Here is an 18,795-nt window from a genome sequence, read left to right on the forward strand (position 1 = left end):
GCCTGCTACATTGCCTTTATCAAACGCCAGGAGGTGTAAATACAAACTGTAAAGGAGAAGAGAAAGATCATAACTCACTGTCTGTCAGCGAAGCTATTAAACATAATCAAAGACTCAGAGTGAACTCACAGTGCCTTTCAACACATTGCTAAAGAATCCTTTTCACTGTAAAACTAGCATAAAATGTCACAATTCTGACACTGCTGTTGGAGAAACTTGGTTTAAGGCATTTAAAACAACTTCAAGACTTCAAATGAAGAGGAGTTACTCACCATAGAATAAGTCACACTGCATTTAGCCTGGACACAAGGCTCCTCAAATTGTAACCAATAACTGATTAAAAGTTGATCTTTCAGGGCATTAAAATCCAAAATTTTAGGATACTTGTTGGTGATTAAAATATGTCGCCGTCGAATGAATGCAGCCTCATATACATCAACAACAAAATCATTGTTTGTTGTCTCTTATGAAGTACAAGGACAATGATTTATTCTCAGGAAGTCAGTTGGACCATGAGGTAAGGTACATGGTTCTATATTGAGAAGTGAAAATCCTGCCCATGGTGTAGGATTCCGGCATCTTGAGTGAAAGGAACAGATGGGCAGGACAGTAGGACATGTAGGTCCAAGAGAACAAATATGACAGTCCCAAAGTTTCCTGAGTGTTACCTGAGTAGAGCCTACCTATCTTCTGCTCATCAGTCCTTTATTCTTTCTTAAATTTTTTTTTTTTTTTGGCCACACCACATGGCATGTGGGATCTTAGCTCCCTGACCAGGGGTAGAACCCAGGCTCCCTGAAGTGGAAGTGCCAAGTCTTAACCATTGGACTGCCAGGGAAGTCCCTCATCAGTCCTTTAAAGGCATGTGTCTTCAAGGTCAATGTTACAGTACATCCGTCTATGAGAAGGTTGTGATCAAAGGACTTTTATGATTAATCATGTGAGTTCTGTGGGAAGCTTAATCATGACTATTTACATGTTGAAGCTAGACTTCTAAGACCAGTCCTTGGCCAGCCTCACAAAAATACATGCATCTTAGCTCTGTCTGGCTTGTTGGTGGTTTACACGTGCCCTTTGGACTCTAGGTTCTGAAGCATCACCTACTTTCACTTGTCTCTCCATGCACACTTAGCATGGAACCTAGAACACAGCTGTTGCTTACTAAATGCATGAGGCATAAGTGACAGCAAGAATGATTCTCATCGCTTATTATTAAGCAGTGTGAGAACACAAAGATAGAGATGCTGTCTAAGGAAGACTGGCTTTGGCTGGCAATATCCACTCAGCCCCTGGCCCAATGAGTTTGACCTCAGGCCTTTTTACCATATATTCCACAAAAGTAAGCCACAAACACTGCCACTTATTGTGGGGTCCAGTGTGACTAACTTATAGAATTCTGGCCGCACACCCTGACTTCAATACCTGCCTCTGGCTCCTTCAAATTTGTGGTCCGTTAAGTTTCTCCTTCTGAAATTCTGGATCATAGTTGTCCAACTTCCACATAGCTGTCCACTTTTAACCTTCCTTTAGCTGTGGTGCCTTCTACTATCTCAACTTAAGAAGTCCCTGCTCTAACCTCTAACACTTTGGCATTTCCCAACCCCTAACGCTACTCTACTATGACAAGGAGGGATTCTGACCCGGAAGGAATAATCTAAGAAAAAGCTTCAGGGAGATATTTTAATTTTTGTTTCCTTCCTTGAAGCCTTATGGATCTTTGAGAATTTCTAGCAAAGGTGGGAGCAGAAGCTCTTTTCATCAATGATGCATTCCCAGGATTTTAACCCTCATCTCAATGGATAACTGGTGGCTTGCCTTAGGTGATCTGCATGAAAGTAACTCTCACCCCCCAACTGCCAATCTTTATAGCAAAGGCTGAATAGGTTATTTATAACCAAAGCATTAAGTATTATTTAACACCCTCTGTATACCACATTGTGCTTCCTCCGTTCTTCCCAAGGAGCTCACGTCATAGTCTACCTTGTACTATATTTATTGCTTAATTTTCTTTTTTGTAATGCTTTGGTAGCTACCTGGGGACAGCTCTTTTGTTTTTCTTTTTCATTGTATTCCCCAGAACATTAGCAATAAAACTTGTACAAACAAAGATACTAGAAATGCTTACTAAATGTGAGAAGAGAAAAAAGAAGCATATGCAAACATATCAAATTCTAGTTTGGTGAAACGAATATTAAACTATTGGATTAAAATGAGACTTTTGATGAGTTTCTGTGTCTAGTTTTAATAGTCATTATCAGAATTACATACATGTCCTAAAATCCTGTAAATGCAATAAATAACCTCTTTCTACTCCCTACCCCTCACTTCTTCATGCTTTGATCACCTACAAGTTATTTTCTATTGATGCTTCCCACTCTCCATGATTCTCGCCTAATGTAATCCCAAATGAATTTATGCAGGAAACTGTGTCCCCTGCTCTAAGTTCATAGAGTGTTTATGTGGATTTTTTTTTTCTTCATTTAAAAAATATTCACACTTAGGAGTAAGGATGGGCAAAAATGGGAATTAGGTGAGTTTCTCTTCAGCCTCTTCAACCTCTAGTTGTTCTTTCTCTCTGCCTGCAATGGCTTCCTACTATTCTTTGGATGTTCTGTCACCTCATCTTATTCTGACCCTCTCTCAAACTGAACCTCTCTAGTTCTCCTTACAAAATCTGCTCTCAGCCTACTTCTGTTGGAAAGATTCCAATATATGAATTAGTCACATGATGTTAATGAATGATAGCAGCTTAAGGCATTTTCTGGCTCAGAGGGATTCGCATTTTGATAAGGGTCAATGCCCTAACCCCTAGGATCAAATTGGTAATGGCAGAATTTAATAGTTTGGGAATGGCATCAAGGGTTAGAAAGCCTTCCAACCCCATCATATTGGCAGCCAGCTCTAAAAGTGCAGAGAACGTCCACTTCCACAATGCTGTCCCCCTTTATTACCATAAATAATGAAGAAGTTATTTTCTATATAAGTCCAAATGCTAACACTGACACTGTTGAACTCAGTATAAAAGGGAAAAATGTCAACACGGTGGCTCCAAATAATTTTGGATTTAGTGAGAGGGGAAATGAGAAGAAAGGAAAGCAGGAAGGAAGGGGGAAAGACAGGAAAGGAGGACTGTCAACATAGGGAATGAAAGAAATATCTCTTTAATCTGAATGCTATTATACTATATTATTAGATATACAGAATGCATGTATTTTAATGCCACTTCTGAGATCGATTTTATGTGTTGATCTAATTTTTTCATAAAATAAAAAAGAGATTGATTTACAGTCTGTGGAGAAGGGGGACTTAAAAGACACCAAAAATTTGGGGGCTATGAAATGTAATATGTAAAAATTGAAAAACAAATTTCATAATTGAAGCTCTGTATCTTAAATTAATGTACAACAAAGAATACTGATTTTGGCAAACAGATACAACAAGGCTATTTACCAAATTATTATTAATTGAAGTGTATGACCAATTTGTCATTGCTAAGAATAGTGGAAAAGCAGTTCTTTGGTCACGTATTTTTGAAGAAAGTCAATAAGAAATGAATTTGCTCAACTGCAGGAGAATTTAGCTGCATTTGTTGAACTCATGATTTTTTTTAATCTTTTTGGAAAACAATAAATCACACATTCATAGAATATGGTACAATTATGTAGATATAAGAAGATGTAAGTTATTAGAGAGAAGAGACATAGCGGATAATATGAGAATATACATATGCATAATTGTTGTCCAGTGAGAGAGACTAGAAATAACAGAGGAGACACAATATTTAAATTCAATATTTGGTTGAAAAATTTTCAGAACTGATGAAAAACATGACTCCACATCAAATGGAAGCACACCATATGCCAACAGAATAGATTTTTAGAAATCCACACCTAGACAGGTGGAAAACTGCAGAACACCAAAAATAAAGAGATGGCCAGAGGGAGAACACAAACCAGCTACAAAGGATGAAAATTTGACAGTACTATTATCAACAGCAAACATAAAGGGAGAAATTGACAATAATACAATAATAGCAAGGGACTTTTTAAAAAAAAATTTTGGCCACACCATGTGGCATGCGGGATCCTAGTTCCCCAACCAGGGATCGAAGCCATGGCCCCTGCAGTGTAAGTGTGGAGTCCTAACCACTGGACTTCCAGGGAATTCCCAATAATAGGGGATTTTAACACTCTACTTTCATCAATGGACAGATCATCCAGACAGAAAAATCAATGAGGCAACAGTGGATTAAATGATGCAATAGACCAGTTGAACTTAATACACATCTACAGGACACTACATCCAAAAATATCAGAATACACATTCTTTTCAACTAAACATGAAATGTTCTCCAGGATAGTTCACATGCAAGGCCACAAAACAAGTCTCAACAAATTTAAGAGGACAGAAACTACAGCAAGCATTTTTTTCCGACCTCTATGATATAAAAGAAGAAACAAATTACAGAAATAAAAATGGGAAAATAACAAACACATGGAGACTAAACAACATACTACTAAAGAAAAACAATGGGTCAATGATGAAAACAAAGAGGAAATTAGAAAATACCTTGAGACACTCCAAAATCTATAAGATGCAGCAAAAGCAGTTCTAAGAGGGAAGTTTATAGCAATACAGGCCTTCCTCAAGAAAGGAAAAAAACTCAAATGAACAATCTAACCTACCACCTAAAGGAATTAGAAAAAGAAGAAGTAAACAAAGCCCCAAATCAGCAGAAGGAAGGAAATAATAAAGATCAGAAAGGAAATAAATAAAATAGAGATCAAAGAAAACAATAGAAAATATCAATGACAGCAAGAGTTGGTTTTTTAAAAAGATAAGCAAGTTGATAAATCATTAGCCAGGGTCACCAAGAAGAAAAGAGAGAGAGGGCACAAATAAACAAAATAAGAAATAAAAGAGGAGAAATAACAAGTAATATCACAGAGATACAAAAAAATTCTAACAGAATGCTACGAACAGTAATATGTCAGCAAATTGGACAACCTAGAAGAAATGAACAAATTTCTAGAAACACACAACCTGCCAAGACTGAATGAAGAAGAAACAGATAATTTGAACAGACTGATCACTAGAAGTGAAATTGAATCTGTAATACAAAAACTCCCAGCAAACAAAAGTTTAGGAGCAGACTGCATCACAGGAGAATTCTACCAAACATTTAAAGAAGAGCTAATACCTATCTATCTCAAACTATTCCAAAAAACTGAAAAGGACAAAACACTCCCAGATTCATTTTACAAGGCCCCCATCATCTTGACACTAAAAGCAGACAAAGACACTACCAAAAAAAAAATTACAGGCCAATAGCTTTGATGAATACAGATGCAAAACTCCTCAACAAAATATTAGCAAACCAAATCCAACATACAAAAAGGATCATACACCCTGATCAAGTTGGGTTTATTCCAGGGATGCAAGGTTGGTTCAATGTTCACAAATCAATCAATGTGATACTCCACATTAACAAAAGGAGGGATAAAAATCACCTGATCACCTCAATAGATGCAGAAGAAACATTTGACACAATTCAATATCCATTCATGAGAAAAACTCTCAAAGATGGTATACAGGGAACATATCTCAACATAATAAAGGAAATTTACAACAAACCCACAGCTAACATCACACCCAACGGTGAAAAGCTGAAAGCCTTTCTTCTAAAATCAGGAATGAGGCAAGGATGCCCACTCTTGTCATTTCTATTTAACATAATATTGGAAGTCATAACCACAGCAATTAGACATGAAAAAAGAAATAAAAGGCATCCAAATTGGAAGGGAAGAAGTAAAACTGTCACTATTTGCATATGGCATGATACTTTTTTTAAAAAATTAATTAATTATTTATTTATTTTTGGCTTCATTGGGTGTTCATTGCTGTGCATGGGCTTCCTCTAGTTGCGGTGAGCAGAGGCTGCTCTTCGTTGCGGTGCGCTCCTCATTGCAGTGGCTTCTCTTGTTGCGGAGCAGAGGCTTCAGCAGCTGTGGCACACAGCCTCAGCAGTTGTGGCTCATGGGCTCTAGAGCGCAGACTCAGTAGTTGTGGTGAACAGGCTTAGCTCCTCCGCGGCATGTTGGATCTTCCAGGATCAGGGCTCGAACCTGTGTTCCCTGCATTGGCAGGCAGATTCCTTTTTTTAAATAAATTTATTTATTTATTTATTTATTTGTTTATTTATTTATTTATTTTTGGCTGCGTTGGGTCTTCATTGCTGAGCGTGGGCTTTCTCTAGTTGCGGGAAGTGGGGGCTATTCTTTGTTGTGGTGCACGGGCTTCTCATTGAGGTGGCTTCTCTTGTTGTGGAGCACAGGCTCTAGGCGTGTGGGCTTCAGTAGTTGTGGCACATGGGCAGTAGTTATGGCTTGTGGGCCCTAGAGCACAGGCTCAGTAGTTGTGGAGCACGGCCTTAGTTGCTCCGTGGCATGCATGACCTTCCTGGACCAGGGCTCGAACCCGTGTCCCCTGCATTGGCAGGCAGATTCTTAACCACTGCACCACCAGGGAAGTCCTGACATGATACTTTATATAGAAAACCCTAAAGTCTCCACCAAAAAACTATTAGAACTAATAAACGAATTCAGTAAAGTTGCAGGTTAAAAGATTAATATACAGAAATCTGTTGCTTTTCTATACACCAACAGTGAACTCTCCAAAAGAGAAAGTAAAAAAACCAATCCTATTTACAATCACATCAAAAAGAATAAAATATCTAGGAATAAACTTAACCAAGGAAGTAACAGACCTATACTTTGAAAACTATGAACCACTGATGAAAGAAACTGAAGGTGAGACAAAGAAATGGAATGATATTCTGTGCTCTTGCATTGGAAGAATTAATATTGTTAAAATGGCCATAACACCCAAAGCAATCTACAGATTTAATCCAATCCTTAACAAAATACCCATGACACTTTTTCACAGAACTAGAACAAATAAAATTCATATGGAACCACATATGACTCTGAATTGCCAAAGCAATCTTGAGAAAAAAGAACAAAGCTGGAGGTATCAAACTCCCAGACTTCAGACTATACTACAAAGTTACAGTAATCAAAACACATAGACCAATGGAACAGAATAGAAAGCCAGAAATAAACCCATACACTTATGTTCAATTAATCTTTGACAAAGGAGGCAAGAATATACAATGCAGAAAAGATAGTCTCTTCAATAAGTAGCACTGGGAAAACTGGACAGTTACATGTAAAACAGAGATTAGAACATTCCCTCACACCATATACAAAGATAAACTCAAAATGGATTAAAGACATAAATGTAAGACCTGAAACCATAGAACTTCTAGAAGAGAACAGGCAGAACACTCTTTGACATAAATTGTAGCAATTATTTTTTGGATCTGTCTCCTAAGGCAAAATTAAATAAATAAATAAACAAATGGGGCTTATTTAAACTTAAAAGCTTTTACACAGCAAAGGAAACCACTGAGAAAACAAAAAAGATAACCTACAGGATAGGAGGAAATATTTGCAAACAATATAACTGACAAGAGGTTAATATCTAAAATATATAAATAGCTCATACAACTAAATATATATATTAAAAAAACCAAACAACTGAATCAAAAAATGGGCAGAATACTGAATAGATACGTACCCAAAGAAGACATACAGATGGCTAACAGGCACATGAAAGGATGCTCAACATTGCTAATCATTAGAGAAATGCAAATCAAAACCACAATGAGAGATTACCTCACACTTGTCAGAATGGCTGTCCTAAAAAAATCTACAAATAACAAATGTTGTCAAAGATGGGGAGAAAAAGGAACACTCATACACTGTTGGTGGGAATGTAAATTGGTTCAGCCACTATGGAAAACAGTATTCAGGTTCCTCAAAAAACTGAAAAGAGAACTACCATGTGATCCAGCAATTCCACTTCTGGGTATATATCTGGAGAAAATGATAACACTAATTCAAAAAGATACATGTTCATAGCAATATTCATAGCAGCACTATTTACAGTAGCCAAAATATGGAAGCAACCCAAGTGTTCATCAACAGAGGAATGGATAAGAAAAGATGTGGGGGGTGTGTGTGTGTATATATATATACACACACATATATATATACATATATACAATGGAATATAAGCCATAAAAAGAATAAAATTCTATTTGCAGCGATGTGGTTTGACCTAGAGAATAAGATGCTTAGTGAAATAAGTCAAAGAAAGACAAATACTATATGATATCACTTATATGTGGAAATTAAAAAATAAAACAAATGAATGTATACAGGAAAACAGAAACAGAGTTAAAGATATAGAAAATAAGCTATTGGTTCGCAGTGGGGAACGGGAAGTGGGGAGAGGGAAGATAGGGGTATGGGATTAAGAGATACAAACTACTATGTGTAAAACAGTTAAGGAACAAGGAACAAGACATTATCTTGTAATAACATTTTTAATGGAGTATGAGCTGTAAAAATACTGAATCACTATACCTGAAAAATATAATATTGTAAAAAACTATACTGCAATTTAAAAAAAGATTCTCAACAACAGTAATGGAACCCAAAAGCCAACAGAATAAAATCTTCAAAGTGTTGAAGGAAAAGAATTTTCAACATAATATCAAAACTACCTTTTAAGAATGAGAATAAAATAGAGACATTTTCATTAAAAAAAAAAACCAAAATAACCAACAAAATAGAGTTTTCTAATAATAGGCAATCACTAAAAGAATATTGACATTATGTATTGAAGGAAAATGGTCTCAAAAAGACAGTCTGAAATGCAAGAAGAATGGTGAGAAGAAACTGTAAATAAGCAGATAAATCTAAACCAATACTGTCTATATAAATAAGCATAATTATCTCTAATGCAGGGAGGAAAAAAAAGATAAACCATAGTGTGAAAGTTAGGAGAGAGGGTAAACAATAAATATTCCAAGATCCTTATATAGTTTTAGGATAGAATTAATACATTGATTAACATTAGACTTTATTAAGTATGCATGGTAAAATTCCTAGGGCAACCACTAAAATAATACATATATTATTACATGTATATATATATATATATATATATATATATATATATATATATATATATATATATATTCTTTTCCTGGTTCTTTTCCATTATAGGTTATTACAAGATACTGAGTACAGTTCCCTGTGCTATACAGTAGGTCCTTGTTGTTTATTTATTTTATATATATATTACCGTGTATATTTTAATCCCAAATTCCTAATTTATCCCTTCCCCCCCCTTTCTCCTTTGGTAACCGTAAGTTTGTTTTCTATGTCTGTGAGTCTATTTCTGTTTTGTAAATAAGTTCATTCGTATCACTTTTTTTAGATTCCACTATAAGTGATATCATATCCATAAGCGATATATAGCCATATAAGCAATATCATATGATATTTGTCTTAGATTATCATACTAAGTGAAGTAAGTCAGACAGAGAAAGAGAAAGAAACATGGGGCTTTAAAAAAATCTTTCACATATTAGGCCATTAGGCAAGTCTCAGTTTTGAAAAGTCAGTACACATAGACCAGTTCCTCTAACCACAGTTCAAATACATTAGAAGAGAATAACCAAAGGATCAATACAAATCTCCATGTAGTTTGAAATTAAACACACACACTTCTGAATAACTCATAAGTCAAAACATTTTTAATGGAAATTAAAATATTTAAGTGGAATGATAATGTTATATTGAAACAGTGCTCAACGAACCATCGCAACCTTGTATGCTTATAGATAAGCCATCAAATTAAGAAGTTAGAAAAACAGAATAAGTACCAAGAAAGCAGAATAACAGAGATAATAAAGATGAGTTTTTTTAAAACAAGCAAAACAAGAAACAGATTAACATAGATGTTCAACAAAAGCAAAGTTGTTTCTTTGAAGAGCTGTTAAAATAAACAAGCTGGTGGCCAGACTGATGAAGAGAAAGAGAGAAGATATAAATTTAAAATATTTGGAATATAAATGAGAACATAACTATAGATACATTGGTGATTTTAAAAATAATAAAAAGACATTCAGAGAAATGTAATAATCTGAAAACTCCGACAAAATAGGAAACATTCTTACCAAAACTGATTTAAAATATAGAAAATTGAAATAGTCCTTTAACTATGAAAATATTTCAATTGAAAAATGGCAAAAGATAAGAACAGACATGTCTTAAAAGAGACATAATCGCAATAAATATCTTAAAAATGCTCAATTTCCTTAGTAATCAGGGAAATGCAATACAAAAATGATATACATTTGGTTGTTTCCTTGTTTGGCAGAAAGACAAGAAGTTTGACTCTACACGCTTGTTGAAGCTGCTGTGGTTTGATGCTGGCCAGTGTTTTAACTGCTTTAGAAAAAATATTGGCACTATTTTGTAAAACCGAACCTTCCTAAACATAACCTTCAGCAATTCCTTTCCAAGGTATATACCTGAGAAACTCTTGTTCGTGTGCACAGAAGACATTGCTTGTAATAATAAAAAAAAAAATCTGAAATGTTCATTAGCAGGAGTATAGATAAATAAATGTGGCATATTCATATTGGCATATTAGTGATGAAAATGAGTGAATTAAAGTTATAATAACAACTATGTATTGATAAATTAAAAAAATAGTATCCACAGAAAAAAGCAAATAATGAAAACTATATGTAGCATATAATTTTTAAAAACAAGGAAAACCAAGCAATACATTGTTTAGGGATATATACATGCTAAATCTTTTTTTTTTTAAATAGCAAAGAAATGATAAAACAAAATTAATGATCTGATAACAGCAGGAAGTAAAAAGCAGAGTAGAGAAGAAGCAAAGTAGATATGCAATGGTGTTAGAATTATTTTAATTTTCTAAACTGGGTGATAGTTTCATACATATTAATCATATTATTCATAACATATATTTCAAACGTATTTTTTTAAAGATTTTTTTGATGTGGACCAGTTTTAAAGTCTTTATTGAATTTGTTACAATACTGCTTCTGTTTTAAGTTTTGGTTTTTTGGCCGCGAGGCATGCGGGATCTTAGCTCCCTGACCAGGGATCGAACCTGCACTCCCTGCATTGGAAGGTGAAATCTTAACCACTGGACCGCCAGGGGAGTCCCTTCAAATGTATTTTTTTTTTTTTTTAATTAATTAATTTTTTTTTTTATGGCTGTGTTGGGTCTTCGCCTCCGTGCAAGGGCCTTCTCTAGCTGTGGCAAGCGGGGGCCACTCTTCACCGCGGTGCGCGGGCCTCTCACTATCGCGGCCTCTCTCGTTGCGGAGCACAGGCTCCAGACGCGCAGGCTCAGCAATTGTGGCTCACGGGCCCAGCCGCTCCGCGGCATGTGGGATCCTCCCAGACCAGGGCTCGAACCCGCGTCCCCTGCACTGGCAGGCAGACTCCCAACCACTGCGCCACCAGGGAAGCCCCAAATGTATTTTTGAATGTTCAAATATTAGATAATATAAAATTGAAAAACAGAATTATATCATTTCTGTGGTCAAACTTTTATAATAGCTCCTTATTATTTACCAAATGAAGTTCTAAGTAATTAGCATAATGGTCTAGATGCAACGTCATTCTGCTAAATACTTTTAGTCTTCTTTCTGTAATGTTAGAACAGATTTCTTTCCCTCACATATACTGCCACATACTAATAGTTTCATCTTGCTGCTTTACAGTTCTTTAATGAATATACATCATGTTTTTATACTCTTGTATCTTAAACTATTTCCTCAGCTTTCAATGCCTTCAGTTTCCACCTCTGCTCATACAAACCATTCTCATCTGTCAGGGCCCAGGACTTCCTCATCTCACCAGTGAGGACTGACTTCACCAGTGTCAGTTCTCCCACTCCATATTATCTGTACCTCTATTGCAGTTGTAAAAATTAATAAACAAAAAGCTCAAAGAAAGTAGTTGGGAGGCCATAAGGGAGAGCTCTCACACCCTACAACACTAGCACAGCCCAAGGGTAAGAAGAAAAACGTCCTTTTCTTGCTGGGCAAGGCCTCAGCCAGTGAGAGACTGTCACAACTCAGCCAATGAAGAGCCACTATACTTCAAACTTTCAGTTCCTCCAATGGACTCTCTGTTTACTACAGCCCTCCCAACTTCCTTTTCCCCTCTTTAAAAGAGTTCTCCTCTCCTTGCTGTGCGGGCACTTGCATATGGCTAGCTGTGGTTGCATACTCCAAACTGCGATTTTTTGCTTATCCCGAATAAACCCATTTCTGTGGGAGAAATAACTGGCAGTCTATTTGTTTTAGGTCAACACAGTGCAATCTGCATCCATCAGGTAGGAAATAGCCAAGCCATAATGTTGAAGCAACTGTCTTTCATACTACAATGGATAAAGACTACACTTAAAGCGATCTTGGAGCAACCATTTATCAGAAAGTGAGAGTACAGAGCACTGATAAAGTGACCTCCTGACAAGGACTAGAACATAGCCAGAATGGCAGATGCACAGAACAGCATCCATGGATTAAATTACCTTAGTAGGAACTTTTAGAGTCATTACAGAGTCTGTTCTCTTAGCCTCACCTGGCTGAGAGATACTATCAGTTTCTCAGTAAGGACAAACTGGAAGTATACATCAGCCCTCCCCTCTTTAGCATTAATATTTTGTGGTATATAATTTTCCTTATCCCATTGTGAACCTTCATATAGTTTCAATAAGTTCCCAAGTTGCCTTCATACAATACTGAATTAAATACTCCCTGTTGCCAACCTTGTTATAGTTTGATACCTCTACTCCATATTGCAATCAAGATTTTGGTTGCCATATGATTGAAGAGCAGCTTTTTTTAGAAGCCTTATTTTTGAAATGGTGAGCTTCAAGCTACAAAGATGATTTACTGTGATTCAGAGGTAGTCATTTAACAATGATACATCAGATTTGGGGACCTGAGGCAGTGGGAATGGTCCATCCTGGCAGGGAGGAGTATTCTATCACTGCACTGGCATTATTTAAAATTACAGTGTGTGGTGATAATAAAAAGAAGACTTTTAGTCAATTTTGTAATTTTTAAAATTCTCTTTAAACAATGCACCCCCTTACTGCCCACATCTCTGATGGACATTCTCACCACATCATCAGCCCACCTGGGTGTTTACTTTTTGTTTCTCTTACCAGATTATAACTTCTCTGAGGGTATGAAAGAGACCTAAATTACCGTCGGATCACAAAGCCTAACATTTAGTGGATTCTTAATGTATGCTTGTTGAAGAAAGGAATTTCATTTGTTAGGATGTGCTTGGTGACAAGTAACCAAGCACCCAATTTACACTGATACTGACAACAAAGCAGATACATTGAATCAGGAGAGAAACTTGGTTCAGTGACCCAACAGTGTTACCAAATACCCACTTTCTTTTGCCACTCCATTCTATTTTCTGGGGTGTCACATCACCCATACAGACACAAACTGGCTTCCAGTAACTCCAAAGGCTACAAAAGTCTTCATTCATGACTGGAGAAATCAAAGAGTAATTCCAGAAACATCCCCACCAGGGCAAGGAAGCTTGTTTTCCAAATCTTGTTCTCCATTCTCATTGCCCTGGCCTGGGTCATGAGCTTACCCTTGAATCAATGGCTCCTAGAACCAGGGAAGAAGGGAACCCCTCCCAGAAACTGGAAGGAAAATTGGAGTTTTTACCAGGTGAAGTGGGAATGGACGTTGAGAGGCTACCGCAGAGCCCACCAAAGAAATAAAGGATAATTGGTTGTATAGTGGAGTGTGAAAGCAGCTTTTCGCTTGGAACAGAGCTTATGATACTGGGCAAAATCTAAAAATAATCAACTATATATGAACCATTCCTAGAAAATTTTTCATTATTTACATATCTGATTATTTGTATTGCTAATATTTTACTTTTCAGAGTATTTGCATAAAGATGATCTTATCTGTTCCTTGTTATCATTCAGAGGGGTAGTCAGGCAAGATATTTCTACTCTGTATCCTTTTTATTCCAAATTACTATGTGGGCTATTCCTGTAATGCATTTGCAAAGTACCTAAAAAAATAATAAAGTTATTTATTATCATGCTATGGTAATATTGTCTTTCCTGCCATGTTTGATTAAAAGAAAGTCCACAAGAGTTTTATTCAGTATTATTTTGCATCCAAGTGACAAAAGAAATTTTCATGTACTGAGGTATAGGGAAGTCATTCTGGCTTATACATGAATTAACTTGAATTTTATGCTAACTACAATAGCCTGTTTGTGGACTATCAAACATACATTGTACATCTGCTTTAATTATTAAAGAAAAGGGCACACTGACCAGAAGTAAAGAATGTCCATGTTAAAAATAATGCCTCCCTCCCTGGAATGCCAATGCTGGTACTCCTTTGAAGATAAGGCTCCCTTCCCAGGTGCCAAGGCCCTACTGACTCACTGGTATGTGCTAGTCTGTTTTTGTTGAAACCTTGAAGAAATTTATCCCTGACTTGTTTAATGTTCTTTGTTCTGACAAGATAGAAAGCTGTATTGAAAACCATGCATCTCTGGAGCAGTTTCTCAGAGCAATCTGAAAAGCTGTCTTCTGGGCTACAGTCCTCAGTTTGGCTCAAATAAAACTCTTTTCTATTCTTATTATAGATTGCTTATTGATTATTTTTGTTGACACGAGTTAAGAATGCCAGAGAGGCCAAAGACATCTCACTATAAGGTGCTTTCACTGGTGTTCAAGGGTAGTATGTATTAACATTCCTGGAAAAAAAAATAGGCCAAAGAACTCTGAAAATTCTATATTTATACATGTTTCACTTTTAAGCACGAAGTTAGGGAGACTCTATATACCATCCACCTTTACTGTTGCAAAAAGTAGACTCCTCAGAGCAGCTTTTAAATGTGTTCCATTTACCCTAATCTGAGTGGCCCCAAACACATTGCTTTGTAAGTTTCCCCAACAGAATTGCTTTTAATTCAATGTAGACTATAAAAAAAAAGGTTGTTTCACCGTTCAGTCATTCCTTCATTTCACAGATATTTATTGAACTCTTGCTATGGGCTAATCTTTAGAATGATGGGGAGCTTACAGTCTAGTGATATGGAGGCTGATACTAAACACAAATATATATAGCGTTAGCCAAAAAGTTCGTTCGGGTTTTTCCGTAACATGGAAAACCCGAATGAATTTTTTGGCCAACCCAGTAATATGTTAAGTGGAGAAAAGCACTTAACATGTTATATATATGGAGAAAATAAGGTAGGGTAAGAACCAGAAAGAAGGGAGAAAATGCTAAATACCTGGAAAGTATGTGAGTGAAGGGAACACAAATCACTTCCCCACACTTTTCTTAACATGGGAAATAAAGCCAACTGGACCACAATCCTTTCGACACTAGCTTTCAGGAAGAATCCTTAGCTTTGGAACCATGGACAAATGTTTCCTGATTCCCATCCCTACCATTTTCCCCCATGCTTTCCTTCTTTGGACCAAGGAAGCTACTACATGTTATGGATAGCTCTCTGATCTTTTATCTTAGGGAATCATTTAAATTTTTCATCACTACACCAAGCTGTCCTATAAGTTACATCAGAGCTATATGTGAGTCATAAATTTAGAAATTACAGTTGTTTAGATAAAGTTAGGAACAACAACTTAATTTAAAAATCTCCCCATTTGCTAGGTGCAATTTAGAATCATAGCTAGTTTATCCTTTATCACACGCCCCCAATTGTTACAGTTTCGGCAGCTGAAAGAAAAAAATCCAACCTTGAGTAAGGAGGGCAGGGGGGAATGAAACCTGGACTAGAATTAACCAGCAAGAAACTTAAAAAATAGGGTAGGTTGAGCTTAGGGCGACAGACAATTTCATGTCTAACCAAAAAGGAAGAACTGCTTATAATGCTGTCTTAACAGTTATACGCTTCAATCCAAGAGCTATCAAGGGAAACCTGGAAAGATAGTGAATGTCAGAAAATGGAAGATGTCAAGGATACATGGGGTTCAAAGGCAATTGTTTCTTGGTTTCAAATATAGACAAGAGTTGGTCCCACAATGGAAAATACACAAAGAACAAGCAATCAGAAGGGAGAGTTTGACTTTTCTCTGAAACTTCTAGCTAGACTGAAAGGCTGAGAAATCTCGAGGTGTTATTTGAAATCTCTCTTTTCAGAGGTCTAAATTGTAACCCTGTCTGTCTAGACAGGGGTTCTTAACTATTTTTTGTTTGTGTATCCATGTATGTGTGTTTCACATAGAAGATATTAGGGGTATTTGAGGTTGAAAGAAGAAAAAAAAAGAACATCACTATAGTAACTTCTGTTTTAGGAAAATCACTTGAGAAAAGCTAAAGATGAAACTGACCCCATCTTCAGGGTATCTGCTGAGTAGGTCCTGTCATTCTCATTGTGTTCATCATGATGTCTGATTATACTGCATTTTAAAAACGAATTTGATCTTATCACCTAATTTGAATTTTTCACTCATTAACCCACATCCATATATAGTTGCATTTAACCAAGGAAGATTCTCTATCAGTTAGAAATGTTGCCTCTCTAACTTGTTGATATTATTTATATTTCCTAAAATGAATGGAGTTTTGTTCTTTTTAAAACACTTTTTTATGAATTATCTCATTAGTTCCTGCATGGTTTTTCTCTTATTTTTTTATTGTGGTTAAAAAAAACCCCACATAACTTAAAACTTACCACCTTAACCATTTTTAAGTGAACAGTTCAGTACTGTTAAGAATATTCATATTGTTGTGTAACATCTCTAGAACTTTTCATCTTGCAAAACTGAAACTCTATGCCCACTGAATAACAACTTCCCCGTTCTACCCCACCTCAAACTCTGGCAACCACCATTCTAGTTTCTGTTTCTAAAAGTTTGGCTACTTTAGATGAAGCATTTGAGTGGAATCATGCAATATTTGTCTTTTTGTGACTGGCTTATTTCATTTAGCATAATGTCTCAAGGTTCATTCATGCTGTAGCATATGTAAAGATTCCATTCTTTATCAATGCTGAATAATATTTCATTGTACATGCACCATGTTTTGTTTATCCATTCATCTGTCTGTGGACATGTAGGATGCTTTCACCCCTTGACTATTGTGAATAATTACGTAGATTTTCTTACCTCCCTGTCTATGTCATTTTAGAACTCAAGTGCAAGAGCTGAGAGCTGACGCTACTGTCATTATAAATTCTTCTCTCTAGTCTTCCCTTCCTCCTGAAGGCTTCTTGAGATGAGCAGAGGAAACATGGGATCCCAGGCTCAGGAATCTTAGCACAATGCTTTGGGGGTTTGTAATCACGAAGACTTTATGTGTCAATTCATGGACTCTCCAGTCTGAGAAAGGCATTTCATTTAATCAATCGACCTATATTTAAATTTCCTTTCCAAAATTCCTGCCAAGTGTTTTTCTGACCATGCTGGTAATTGCAGTGATGGATTAAGTCTGAAGCACAACTGCCACCGTTCGATTGCTCTAGCAGAGAATTCTTCTTCAAGCTAAGCCGACATGCAACTTCGACTGGCTCTCCTCTGCTATGTAATGAGTGTTTGTGTCTCCCTCTGCCACCCCAAATTCATATGTTGAGACTCTAATGAGATGGCATTCAGAGATGGGGCCTTCGGGAGGTGATTAGGTCATGAAGGTGGAATTCTCATGGTGGGACTACAGTCCTCTTAAAAAGAAGAAGAGAGCCAGCCCTCTCTGCTCTCTGCCCTGTGAGGATACAAGGAGAAGATGGCCAACAGCAAACCAAGAAGAGTGTCTTCACCAAACACCAGATCTGCTGGCACCTTGATCTTGGACTTTCCAGCCTCCAGAACCATGAGAAATAAATGCTTGTTCCTTAAGCCACCTAGTCTGTGGTGTCTTGCTATAGCTGCCTGAACTAAGACATACTCTCTGGATTTACGAGGAATGTATCATAGAATCACAGAATGGCTAACAACCCTAGAAATGGTCTCTTCCAGGCCCCTCTGAATAGAGGCTCATTTCACTTCCTTCTGGGCAGCTCTTCAAATCTCTGAAGACAGGGCCATATTATGTCTTCCCTTCTCCTGGCTAAACACTGCTGGCTCCTAAGATCTCTTTTCAGCTGAAGTGGTTGTGGGCTCTTTGCCCCTCGAGTTGCTCTTTTCTAAGCACACTGCAAGTGACCTGTATTTCTTTTAAACTGTAAGACCCAGAACTGGACAATGCACAGCCCTTCATGCTGACAATGATCTGTTCATCCATACCTTTTGAATATGAACATTTGATCAGCTATGAATTCAGTGAATACTGATGAAGAGCTTGAGCTCTGTGGTGAGGAAGACCTGGATTTAAAGCCAAGCTCCTTTTAGTTACGTGACACAGGGAAATGAACTAATCTCATTAAGCCATTGTTTCCTCATCCATCTAACAGAGATTATATAGCACCTACCTCACATAACAGAATGCAAATAAAGTACATAGCACAATGCCTGGCACACAGTAAATACTGAAGTAACGTAAGTTCCTGTAAGTCCATACTTTCCCACTTATTCAAAGTTGCCACAGTGAGAGACAAGGAGATCTAAAGCGTTAAAGGAGAAAATAATTATGGAATAATATATCTTTTTATCTGCAGTGCTTATAAGGATACTTTTATCAGAGGAAAGAGTGGACATCATTAATTGCTTTAACCCTGTAAAAAGGGATTTGTTAGAATGAGTTACTTGGTTTTGTTCAGTTTGGAGTCCTAACATTTGGAATTTATTCTAGTTGAGTTCATGCAATTCTTCGAATGTATTACTCCGGTTCAGAAACAACCTGCTAATACTGCATGAGCAATAGAGTTAACT

The 18,795-nt window shown here is 36.7% G+C and overlaps 1 protein-coding gene across 5 annotated transcripts in view; it reads right to left on the minus strand.

Annotated features, from left to right (window-relative positions):
• B3GALT1 (beta-1,3-galactosyltransferase 1) overlaps positions 1-18,795 on the minus strand; it is a 592,659-nt gene that overhangs the window by 109,655 nt on the left and 464,209 nt on the right. The window contains exon 1 of one of the 5 annotated variants that reach the window (XM_082396864.1): positions 273-11,127. The exons of the other annotated variants lie outside the window; for them this stretch is intronic. The gene's annotated coding sequence lies outside the window, so the exon portion shown is untranslated. Of the gene's footprint in view, positions 1-272; positions 11,128-18,795 lie in introns of those variants that run through there. 5 annotated transcript variants of the gene reach the window in all.

Source organism: Balaenoptera borealis (assembly GCF_965194805.1).
Source record: "Balaenoptera borealis genome assembly, chromosome: 6".
NCBI classification, from domain to species: Eukaryota; Metazoa; Chordata; class Mammalia; order Artiodactyla; family Balaenopteridae; genus Balaenoptera; species Balaenoptera borealis.